The following is a 13,129-nucleotide window of genomic DNA, read 5'->3' as shown; positions in this document are numbered from 1 at the left end:
TGCTCAGCCTGGTTGATATTCCTTTTCACATTGCATTCTCACAACTCTTCTCTTGTATGCTCTTCTCTACAGTTCTCTGCAGTCTCTGCACAGAGTAGGCAGGTGGTGGCTGTGCCTGAGCAGGCTGCTTGCTGCCCCTTGCTCTCTCTTCTTTCCTGCTCTGTGCTTCTGCCTGCACTGAGGTCATCTCTCCTGCCTGAGCAGCAGCAAGAGCAGAGGCAGGGATCATTGTGAGGGAAGCTCAGAACAAAACCCCAACAAATTCCCCTGCTTTGGCCTCCATTTGGAGTGCAATTCTTAGCTTTTCAGTTACCAAATGCTGCCAAGCTCCCTAGCTGGCCTCACCTTGCTCCAAGCCTGGCAGAGCTCTGCTGCCCTGACAGCATCACAAAGTGATGCTGGCAGTCACCAGGACAGATAAGGACTGCCCCACAGAACCTGAGCCCCACTGGAGCAGTGTCCCCAGCTGTCCTACTCACCAGCTGTGCTCCAGCCTGTTCCAGCTCTGACAGCTTCTGCTGAAGCTCCAGCAGCTGCTTTTCCTTCACAAGCAGTTGCTGCCTCAGCAGCTACTGCTGGCTCAGTGTCTTTGAGATCACAGGAGGAACTGGAGCAGAGGCACCAGAGGGGGCGGAGGGAGATGCAGTGGATTCCTCAGGCTGAAAACAGAACAAAACCTCTTACACTGAAACTCCTGATGGAATCAGGGAACCATGGAACTGTTTGGGCTACAAACAGCCACCCAGGGCACCGAGCCCAACCCTCAGCCTAACAGCCTGTGGCCATGAAGCAGTCAGCAAACTCCATCTCCCTTAACTGTTCCCAGGGGCCAGCACTGACCTCACTCTGTGTAGCTGTTAGAAGCTGCATTTGTAACACACAACAGAACTGAACCATTGCAAACCTTTGCCCCCCACTAGAATTTGTCATTGTGACAGGAGGAGGTCACCAAACAGAAATTCATCAATGTCCAATCTCCAGAGCACGGGTTTGAAATGCACAAACCAAACCCATCCAGTAGTCTGAATTCAAGAGTGTGTCTGCCTCCCACACACGGCGCAAGGCCTGCACTGTCAGCTGCACCATCAGACCCATCTGTGAGCCACAGACCAAACCTCCCTCTGTAGGGTCAATGCCCACTTTGTTTCTTCAGTCAGTTTGGATTCTCTTGGGTTAGTTAGAAGCCAAGTAAAATTGACTTCCCCTCAGAACTTTAGAGTTCAGCTGAAGAAGAACTGACAACCACCTGAGGATGAAGTCTCTGCAGCTGCCCTAATGCAGTCTCCCAGTGCAGCCACTGAGTGCTGGCTGTGGGGATGGCTGTGGCTGCACTGTTAGGATGCTACAGCAGACAGAGAACAGTCTGGAAAGTTTGGAGATTCCTTTGAAGAGCAGCAGCAACTCCAACACAAAGAATGAATCCTCAGCCCATGGCGGAGGGCCTTGTACAACTGTCATAAGAAGCACCAAGTTCACTGCCGAGGGAGAAAAAAAGGCTGAGCAAAACGTTCTGACTCCAGGAAGTATCTGAATGGTCCCAAGGCAGAGGGACCTGGCACTGCCTGGCAACACCACCTGTGGGGATAGCAGTGCTGGGATTTTGCTGCTGCCTTCCACACAGCCAGGTCAGCATCAGAGGTGACTGCTGATGTGCACATTTAATTAATATGCATTAATTAAGTGGTTCTGGTTAGCTCAGCAGACACTTAACCTATAAGACTGTGCACAGGGCCCTTTTCCTCTCCTAGCACTTGTCTCAAATTCCAGCCCACCAGGACAGAAGCAGCCACTCACTCCTCACAGCTCCAGTGCTCACTGTGCACACCAGAATTGAAGTAAGTCAGACAAATCCAACTACAGGAGGGACAGAAATCCACGAGGAACTGATTCCCAGTCTCTTCCTAGCACAAGAACTATTTACTCGTATTAAATCAGGAATTCATAACTCCTTCAGCTGTACATTACAAGAAGTCAATCCAGGTGAGCTCTGGATACCCAAACTCCTGTCAGTAAAATCCTGCCTGGCCAGGACAGTTGCAGACTTGTATGACCCAAGGCAAGACTCTGCATCCTGCTGCTCCACTATGGTTCCCCTGGGTGAGAGCAGCAGGGACAACCTCCCACAGCACAGAGCCTGGACAGGGATTTAGCAAAGCCAATTAATGGTGATGGTTCAGCACCCAACAGAACCCAACCCTGGGTACAGAATTATTCCCCAGTGTGATGGTTTGAGTGTTACCTGCCCCCCCCCCACTTTAGAAATACCCAACTAGACTCAGCTGGCTCCGGGAATATAAATGAAGCTATTTATTTACAGCTAGCACAATATACAAGCAGATATTTACAGTATATAGTTATATACAGAAATATACAAAAATATACAACTGCTGTTTCCTTATCAGGGTCTATTGTGGGAGAATTCTCCCGCAGCAGGACATGAGCTGTAAACATGAGAACTCGTGCTGGGAGATGTCCTTGAGCATTGCTGGCTCAGGAAGCTAGGCTGTGGACAAGTGAACAATGCATGCACGCCTGCAGGGGGCTGGGCCTGACAGCCCCCTGGGGCAGACACAGCTACAGGGGGCTGATCCTGTCAGCTCCCTGGGGTGGACACTGCGGGTTGTTATTGACACAGGACAACCTATCTGCACCTTGCACGTGGCTCTGGGCCAATCTGTACTGCCCACTTGTGCCAGCCCCAAACTGATTGTACACACCTTCTCTGAGCACTATTTAAGAAGCTTCACTGCCCTAATAAAGTGTGCTGCTGCATAGAAGCTGCTGAATCAACTCCTCAGTACCCCAATCTTGCCTCTCACCAGCCTCCGGACTCTGACAAATGGCACCCGAACAGACTGATTGAACCACCATATTGCTGCATGGCCACGTGTTGAGGCCTGCATCCGGACTATCGAGAGGCCTCCAGGCCGTGATTGACAAAGCTCTAAGCCTGTCCGTTAGGCCGCTAGGGCCCCGATAAGGGGCTGACACATTACTTCACCTCCACATGGTACGGAGCTGGCAGAGATGGGAGGGATCAGATGCTAGGACACCCCCTGGTGGGAAAACCACTTTTATTCCTTTTCTTTCTTGGGCAACCCGGTACTAGATCGGAGACAGGCTGTTGGATCCAGCAATTACTACAAAATAGGACTATTAAACACAGGGGACAGTTACTGTGAAGACAGGTGTGACCATACAGATGGGCGCCTTCCAGAAGTGTAATGGCCGTAGAGACGGGGCCTTCTGGAAGCAGCTGTTGCCGTAAAACAGCAGCCCCACCCCCCCACCTCGCTTTTGGAGCAATGGTGGCCAGTGGAAGCAACAAGTTTTTCAGTTTAAACTCTTTCTTAGAACTACTACAGCCTTGCATATGAACTGACTTGCTGGGCGTCGCTAATAACCTGCTCAGGTACTCTGCTGAGAACCCTGATGGTCCAGTTCACCATCTGGAGGTGCAGGCCCCGTGCCCCCATGCCCCCACTGATCATATCCACAGGAAAACACCAAAGAGACACCAAAGAGACAGAGGGACAAACAGCGGAGACTCTGGAGGATGGGGGTTGGTAGAGCAGCTCAAGCGGCGAGTTGTCTGGGAGTGCGAGCCACACACCCCACAACCCCCCCCCCCCCACTTTTGGAGTCTTGCCGCTGGCAGAGTGCCCCCCCTGCCTGCGGAGCTCAGCGGAGCCCATTCCCCCCCAGCTTACAGATTGGCGATCGGCGAAGCGGTCGCCTGCCCCCCCCCGCTTGCGGTTCTATTGTCGATTTCATGCCCTCCGCTCTCCCCCCTGCCACTTGCGGTTCTATTGTCGATTTCATGACACACACACACCACCCCCACCCCCCCCTTCGCTTGCAATGTTGGAGAACGGTGCTGGCTCTGCGGGACACAAGCACCCTTCCTCCCTCTCCCTCCTCCTTCCCCGCGGGACTGGGAGGCCCTCCCCCGACTCCCTCCCCTGGCACGTGGTCAGCACGGCCCACCTACACCCCTCCCTCCCCTGACATGGAGTCAGGCAGCTTTATTCTTAAAGTGACAGATTCATATTTTTGTATCTTGCTAACTATATGAGGATTGATGTCAATGCTGTTTCTATCCTTTTGATTGTACTGGATCTTAGAGGTTAGGAGTTTACTGACTAGGATGTTAAAGGATTACTAATTGTATCAGAATTTCTAGGAGGATCTTATTTTCCCCTCTGTTCTGATTCTGACTTTGCTGTGGTACCACATTTGTTGATTTTTCTTTGCTTTTTCTTCTATTTCCTTCATTTCCTAGATCTTTAAGTTGCTAAGATAATATAGTTAAGGGTAAGAGTTTGTAATACGCCAATTGTGGGATCTTAGGATATAGGGATATCATGGGATGTTTTTTCTTGTTTTTTTTTTCTGTATATCTAGGTATCACTGGGATTAAAAAAAAAAGGAGGGGAAAAGGGGGTATAAAGACAAGGAAGGAGTACGAAGAAAGTCTGCAGTTTCTTTAGACACATCACACAGACGAGATCAATGGATTTGTTAGCCTAGGCACTGAATATGTTTGCATTTGTCTTTGTTTGTGTTTGATCACTTGTCTTTACAGGCCTTAAGATGGAGACCAGCTTGTTATGACCAGCCTGTTTTTCTTAAGTGAGCAGAAATCCTGCTCAGATGGCAGAGTTGTGGCAAAATCTTGAGAGGAGTATTGAAATGATGATTACATGTGTATGGATTGTAAGGTTTTGATCATGGTTACTGAATTTGGATATTTTTATGAGTTTTCAGTGATTCTGGTTTAATGGAATAGGTAATAGCAAAATGGAGATTAAGTGTAGCACCTGTTGTAAAGGCCAAGGCCCACTTAATTGGCATAGATGGCAATGTGGTTCTTGCCTCTTTGCAAGGGCTCTGCAAATAGATGGGAAACACTGCCTAAAATTTTTTAAAATAAATACAGAACTGTGGGGAAAGGCCTAATAGGAAGCCTGAAGGTAACATCTAGGGCATATCTTTGTATCATATTTAGAAGCTAGTAGTTCTTAAGCACAATAGACAGATGCAGCTCATAGCTAAGGAGTGTGATGAAAACATCAAGATTTCTGAGAATTATGGAGTGAATCCAGAACTGTGGGAGTCTGAGGAGAAATATTGGACAGCTGATTCATCTGCAACTCTACAACATCGACTGCCACACAGAACCAACAAAGACGTGGTGCATATGCACATATGGCACAAGTTGGCAGTACAGATTGGGCCAGAGCCACATACAAGGTGCAGATAGGTTGCCCTGTGTCAATAACAACCCACAGTATCCACCCCAGGGGTCTGGCAGGCTCAGCCCCCTGTAGCTGTGTCCGCCCCAGGGGGCCATCAGGCCCAGCCCCCTGCAGGTGTGCGTGGGTTGCTCATTGTAGCTTCCAGCTCAAGGACATCTCCCAGCATGAGTTCTCATGTTTACAGCTCATGTCCTTCTGCGGGAGAATTCTCCCACACACTTGTGCCAGCCCCAAACTGATTGTACACACCTTCTCTGAGCACTATTTAAGAAGCTTCACTGCCCTAATAAAGTGTACTGCTGCATAGAAGCTGCTGAGCCAACTTATCAGTACCCCAATCTCGCCTCTCACCAGTCTCCTGCCTCTGACAGTCCATAATCTAATGCCTCTCACTAAAATATCCCACCAAGACTAAAACTACACATGCATCATTCTACTGCTTGCTAGGAGACTCATGTATTGGAAAAAGACATTTTTACTCCTAAGTCCTTTCCTTTAAAACACCCTATTTTCACTTTTGTTCCTATTCAAATGATAAAACAGTTTAGAAAATGCATGCATTCCAATTATAACACTGGCCAGGAATGTGCTAGGCTTGACTAGCCTGCACCATTCTACTCCTATCTACAAGCCACACACATTGGCAAAAGAAATTGTCTCCTAGGTTGTTTCCTTTCAAACCTCCCATGTTCACTGTTCTTGCAATTCAGGCCAGAACTGAAGCTGCTGCGAAAATGCACCCAGTTGCCCTTGGAATTCTGGCCTTTCTAGGAGCCTCACACATGGGCAAAGAATTTTTTTCCTAGGTAATTTCTTTTTAAACCCCCTACATTCACTCTTCTTGCTATTCAGGCCAGAAGGAAAGCTGCTGAGAAAATGCACCCAGCTACCTGTGGAACTCTGGCCAGTGACAGGCTAGGCTGGAATAGCCTGCACCATTCTACACCTTTCTAGGAGCCTCACACATTGGCAAAAGAAATTTTCTCCTAGGTGGTTTCCTTTTAAACCACCACATGTTCACTTTGGTTGCTGTCCAGACCAGGACAAAAAAGTGTTTAGAAAATGGAATCATTCCCCTCATAATTCCAGCCAGGAATGGCCTAGTCGTGAATAGAATGCACCCTTCTCCTCCTTCCTAGCAGCCTCACACATTGGCAAAAGAAATTTTCGCATAGGTAATTTCCTTTTAAACCACCACATGTTCACTTTGGTTGCTGTCCGGACCAGGACAAAAACTGTTTAGAAAATGAAACCATTCCCCTTATAAGTGCAAGCAGGAATGGCCTAGGCATGAATTCTACTCCTTTATAGGAGCCTCACATGTTAACAAAGAAATTTTCTCCTAGGTTGTTTCCTTTTAAACTCCTGCACGTTCACTTGAGTTGCTGTGGGGACTAGTGCAAAAGCTGGTTAGAAAATGTACCCTTTCCCCTTATAACTCCACTCAGGAATGGCCTAGGCTTGAAAAGAATGAACCCTTCTGCTGGTGTTGCACCCCAGAGTAACAATTCGAGCACCAATATGGTTATATGATTGTTCTCCAAATCTATCTTTTATTACAGTTATACAGTGACTTATATGCTAACTTGGAAGAGGCACGCATAGCTAGCTTAGTTAGTATTGATACATGTGGAAGGTACAGATAGGCTAAGCTTATACAAACAACTTGCAGGGTCAGCTTTCTGCGGCCAGCAGACCCTGGCACCTGCAGCTGCATGTGGGGGTATGCTTCACCATCTTAGTTCCTGCCTCTGGGATGGGCTCAAGGACACTCCGCAGCACAGGTTGTTAATTTTTATCAATTCATGTCCTCTGTAGGCAAGAGCCTCACACATTGCCAAAAGAAATTTTCTCATAGGTCATTTCCTCCTGGCCTGCATCGGGAATGGTGTGGTCAGCAGGAACAGAGAGGTCATTCTGCCCCTGTACTCTGCACTGGTTAGACCACACCTTGAGTACTGTGTTCAGTTCTTGTTGGAGGACGGAGACCGGTGCGGCGAGAGATCGGGGCACTGAGAGTCGACTCTGTGGCTTCTGCGCAGCAGTGCAATTTATTAGGGCGATGCAGCGACCTTTATAGCCCCCAAAGGGGGTGTAGACAACTAACTTAGCTCAAGATTGGTACAAGTGGAGGGTACAGATTGGCTCCAGGTTAAGTGTAAGGCAGAGATAGGTTAACTTACAGTAAACACCTTAAGGATCCCACCCAGGGGGGGTGGCCAGAGTCAGCCCCCAGGGCCGTGCCCACCCCGTAGGCGGGCAGATTCCACCCCCTGACAGCTGTGCGTGGGTTGCTCATAGTCGCAGGCTCAGGCCCCTGGGAGCCTCAAGGCTCCAAGGACACTTCTCATCACAGGGTCTGATGTTTACCTTTCATGCTCCGCTGCGGGAGGAAGCTTCCCACAGTACCCCCTTCTTTTCTTTTGAGCAACCCACATTTGATTTTAAACGAGCTGTGCTCAGTGGGAGCGCAGGTCAATGGTGTTAAAGTAAAGAGTATACATTCGTTAAGAATTTTGCTAGTGACAACAATCTGGCAAACCAGCCACCCAAGCTTAGCTAATGATCCCAAAAGCTATTTCTGCAAGCGACAGCGAGTCAAATGTTCAAAAACCCAAAAGTCCAGACGAACATCACAGCTTCTGGAGGGTGCAAGTCTGTCACGTCTTCATTAGCTCACTGTGGTAGCTGATGTTGTGGGCGAGTGAATTGTTCAGTATCTCTCCATAGCTTTAAGTTCACTTCATACTTTTCAGAGATCTTGATGTTCCCAGTGCAGTCCTCGGCTATGAGCTGCATCTGACGATTGTGCTTAAGAACTACCAACCCCCAAATACAATACAAGAGTGCGTCTTAGATGTTGCTTTCAGGCTATTCTGCTTAGGCCTTTTCCCACAGCTCTCGATTCACTTCAAGAATTTGGAGCAGTGTTTTTTCAGCCCTTGCAGGGCCCTTGCAAGAGATAAAGAAATCACTTTGCCATCTTATGCCAATTTTAAGTGGGCTTTGGCCTTCACCAAAGGGACCAGACCGAATCTATTCCATTAAGCTACAATCATTGAAGCTCATGAAAATACCCAAATTCATTAGCCAAGATCCAATGCCTTATAATCCAAATACTCATGATCATCATCTCTATGACTCTCCCAAGATCTTACCACAATTCTGCCATCTCAGCAAGATTTTCTGCTCACTTCATGAAAGGACAAACCAATCATATTCAAGTTGGTATCCACCTTAGGGCCTGTACAGACAGGTGATAAAGCATAATACGAACATATTCAATACCTAAGCTGATAAATCCACTGATCTTACTTGTATGATGTGTCCAAAAAGGCTGTAGTGTTTCTCCATGCCTTTCTTCTTATTTTACTAGCTCCTCTTCCACCTCGCCCCCTTTTCCTCTTTTTTTTTTTTTTTTCAATTTATATAAAAGACAAAATTCTACATTTCTATACGTTAAAGAAAAAAAAAATCATATAACTATAATACTGTCTTAACTTATAAGCCTAGTAGAAAAGGAAAAGAAAAAAGGCGTGTGAGTGAGTGTGTAAAAGAGAATATGGTACCATATTATCTTTAGTATAGAAAAAGTGAGTAGGGACTTATAAGTATAAAATATGATGCCTTACCATAGTATATCAGTATAACATCTATCAAAAGCTAATTATGCTCTATCATGATTGCCTAAGAATTACTGCATTATTAACATTATCCTAAAAATCCAATATTATTAATAAGCATCAGTACCTTATCCAACAAATGTCCAAAATACAAAATATATTATAATTAAAGTCAAAAACAACGGTAAAATTCCAGAGTCCAACATAGTCATCAAGACCCCAGTCTATATCTAGAGAAATCAACCAGGCTGTGTTTGCTGTCTATCCGGCTTCCGCGGCGGAAGTCCAACTCGGGCCCGCTGCAGCCGGGGAGGTGGGTCGGAATGTAGCAGAAGGAGTTTGCGCCGGACGTGGCGAGATGGTAGCGGAAGCCGGGAGTGGGGAAAACGGACCACTGTAGGGCGGTGGCGCTGGGAGCAGGGGGGCAGACGGCTGCACCGGAACAGCAGGGATGGTGGGAATGTTTTGGGGAATTGGTGCCGCTGGCATCGGGGGTGCTGGTGGCTGCACTGGAACGGCAGGAACGTCGGGAACGTCTTGAGGGAGTGGCGTCGGTTGTTGAGGCAGCGCAGGGTATAACGAAGGGTCCTGAGCCGGCGGCGCCGGCTGCATCGGGACGTCCTGCTGAGGCGGTGCTGGTTGCTGAGGCGCTGCCGGCTGCGTCGGAGTGTCTGGAGTTGGTGGCACCGGTTGCTGAGGCGCTGCCGGCTGCGTCGGAGTGTTTGGAGTTGGTGGCACTGGTTGCTGAGGCGCCGCCGGCTGCGTCGGAGTGTTTGAAGTTGGCGGCACCGGTTGCATCGGCACTGCGGACAGCATTGGAACAGTAGATGCACTGGGGAGAGTCATCAAAGGCACCACCGTGCCTGGAGAAATTTTCAGGTTGGAAAAGAGAGAGCTAGCTGGCGTAACCATTGCCTCTAGTGGTCTCTCCCCCCGAGTGTCCAAGCCGTCAGCAAGCCGTGCCGCTGCTGTAGCTGCAAGGGTCTGTTCCAGTCTGTATTTCTTCAAGCAATTAATGACATCACGCCATTGCTTTTGTACGCTTTTGGCTGTTTTGTCACCGTCAATAGCCTGGTCAAAAATAGTATCACCACAGCAGCGCCATTCAGATTCATCAAAAGGAGAGTCTGAAGTTTGAAAGTGTCCTCTTACTAGTCCATATGCTACTAAGGAAGTCAATTTTTTCTTTGACATGGAAACTCCTCGCTTTTCCAAAAAGTTCAAGAGGAGAGAAATTGCTACTTGTTTATCCAAAAGTGCTTGCGTGGTCGGTTCGCCAGCTCCCCAAAGGGAGTCACCAATACTTTGAAAAAACCGCGGAAGAAGGGAGGGGCAGCTGGGAGGTTCCATGGTAACGGCAAGGTTCCGTAAGCGCGCGGAAGAAGAGAGAAAAGAAAAAAAAAAAGGAAAGAAGGAAAAAAAAAGGGGGGGGGGGGGTGTGTGGGTGGTGTGTTCGCCTTCCGGCGGCAACTGCCCTGGGGGGATCTGACTATGCACGATCACTGCCCCCAGAAGTGCCCATCTATATGGTCGCACCTGTCGTCACACCAGCTGCCGTTATTAAAATTTGCCCCCATATTTATGAGCGGCGACTTTTTTTTTTTTTTTTTTTTTTTATTTTAATAAACGCCTATCTATATAGGCCGTCCGTGTCGGCAGACACCTATCCCTTGGTTAGTAACGGGTTTAACGAGGGGGAAAAAAAAGAAAAAAGGGAAAAAAAAAAGGAAAAACAGAAAGAAAGAAAAAAGGAAAAAAGAGAAAAAAAAAGGAGACGTGTTTCCCCAGCAGGGGGTATAGTAGCGTCCGATCTCTTGCGTTTCCACCAGCTCCTTTTATGTGGAAGCCTCTATGTACTTCGTGGCCGGAGGAGGGGGAGAGGGGGGAAGCGGCCTGGCGGTATCTTTGCGGCCTGGCAGTGGGGGGGGGGGAGAGGCCTGGCGGTTTCTTCGTGGCCTGGCGGTGGGGGGGGAGAGAGGCCTGGTGGTTTCTTCGCGGCCTGGCGGTGGGGGGGGGGAGAGGCCTGGTGGTTTCTTTGCGGCCTGGCGGTGGGGGGGGGGGAGAGGCCTGGTGGTTTCTTCGCGGCCTGGCGGTGGGGGGGGGGAGAGGCCTGGTGGTTTCTTCGCGGCCTGGCGGTGGGGGGGGGGAGAGAGGCCTGGCGGTTTCTTCGCGGCCTGGCGGTGGGGGGGGGGGGGGAGAGGCCTAGCTGGCGCTGCCGGCGGCGGCAAGTGGCCCGGGGTGCGGGTCGGAATGTACCTGGTCGCGTAGTCGTTCGGAGGTTCAATCGGTGTGTTCGGGCGCCATCTGTTGGAGGACGGAGACCGGTGCGGCGAGAGATCGGGGCACTGAGAGTCGACTCTGTGGCTTCTGCGCAGCAGTGCAATTTATTAGGGCGATGCAGCGACCTTTATAGCCCCCAAAGGGGGTGTAGACAACTAACTTAGCTCAAGATTGGTACAAGTGGAGGGTACAGATTGGCTCCAGGTTAAGTGTAAGGCAGAGATAGGTTAACTTACAGTAAACACCTTAAGGATCCCACCCAGGGGGGGTGGCCAGAGTCAGCCCCCTGGGCCGTGCCCACCCCATAGGCGGGCAGATTCCACCCCCTGACAGCTGTGCGTGGGTTGCTCATAGTCGCAGGCTCAGGCCCCTGGGAGCCTCAAGGCTCCAAGGACACTTCTCATCACAGGGTCTGATGTTTACCTTTCATGCTCCGCTGCGGGAGGAAGCTTCCCACAAGTTCTGGGCCCCCCAGTTTAGGAAGGACACTGAGATGCTTGAGCGTGTCCAGAGAAGGGCGATGAGGCTGGTGAGAGGCCTCAAGCACAAGCCCTACGAGGAGAGGCTGAGGGAGCTGGGATTGTTTAACCTGGAGAAGAGGAGGCTCAGGGGTGACCTTATTGCTGTCTACAACTACCTGAGGGGTGGTTGTGGCCAGGGGGAGGTTACTCTCTTCTCTCAGGTGGCCAGCACCAGAACAAGAGGACAGAGCCTCAGGCTGTGCCAGGGAAAATTTAGGCTCAAGGTGAGAAGAAAGTTCTTCACTGAGAGAGTCATTGGCTACTGGAATGGGCTGCCTGGGGAGGTGGTGGAGTCGTCGTCCCTGGGGCAGTTCAAGGCAAGGTTGGACGTGGCACTTGGTGCCATGGTCTACCCTTGAGCTCTGTGAGGTCTCTTCCAACCTTGGTGATACTGTGATACTGTGATACTGTGATGTTCACTTCGGTTGTTGTTTGGACCAGTACAAAAACTATTTAGAAAATGCAACCATTCCCCTTATAACTCCAGCCAGGAATGGACTAATTATGAATAGCATGCACCATTCTACTCCTTTCTAGGAGCCTTATTGGAGAAAGAAATTTGGTGCTAGGTCGTCTCCTTATTAAAAAAACATTTTCAATTTTCTTGTGATTTGGACATGAACTAAACCTGTTCAGAAAGTACTCTGCTCCACTTATTACTCTGGGCAGGAATGTGATAGGCATGAATAGGATGCATCACCCACTCCTTTCTAGGAGCCTCACACATTGGAGAAAGAAATTTGCTCCTAGTTCATTTCCTTAAAAACCCCCCATATTCACTTTTCTTGCTGTTTGGAAGAGGACAAAGACTGTTCAGAAAATACATCCATTCCCCTTATAATGCTGGGCAGGAATGTGATAGCCCTGAATAGGAGGCATCATTTTGATCCATTGTAGGAGCCTCAGAAATTGTGAAATGAAATTTGGTGCTAGGTCATTTCCTTAAAACCCTGCCATTTTCATGTTTCTTGCTATTGGGCCTGGAACAAGAGCTGATCAGAAAATGCATTAATTCCACTTATTAGTCTGGACAGGAATGTGATACGCACAAATACGATGCATCATTCTGCTACTTTCTAGCTGCCTCACACTTTGGAGAAAGAAATTTGCTCATAAGTAATTTCCTTAAAACTCCCCAATTTTCAATTTTCCTGCTATTTGGACGAGAACAATACCTGTTGAGAAAATGCATCCATTCCCCTTATATCTCTGGGTAGGAATGTGATAAGCTTGAATAGGATACATCATTCTGCTCCTTTCTAGGAGCCTCAAACACCTTGGAGAAAGAAATTTCCTCCTAGGTCATTTCCTTAAAAAAAAAAAAAAAAATCACTTTTCATTCTATTTGGATGAGAACAAAACCTGTTCAGAAAGTGCATTCATTCCCCTTATATCACTGAGCAGGAACGTGATAGGCTTGAATAGGTTGCATCATCCTGTTCCTTTT

The sequence above is a fragment of the Pogoniulus pusillus genome, chromosome 6, assembly GCF_015220805.1.
Source record: "Pogoniulus pusillus isolate bPogPus1 chromosome 6, bPogPus1.pri, whole genome shotgun sequence".
Taxonomy (NCBI): domain Eukaryota; kingdom Metazoa; phylum Chordata; class Aves; order Piciformes; family Lybiidae; genus Pogoniulus; species Pogoniulus pusillus.
This window is presented reverse-complemented; position numbering follows the sequence as displayed.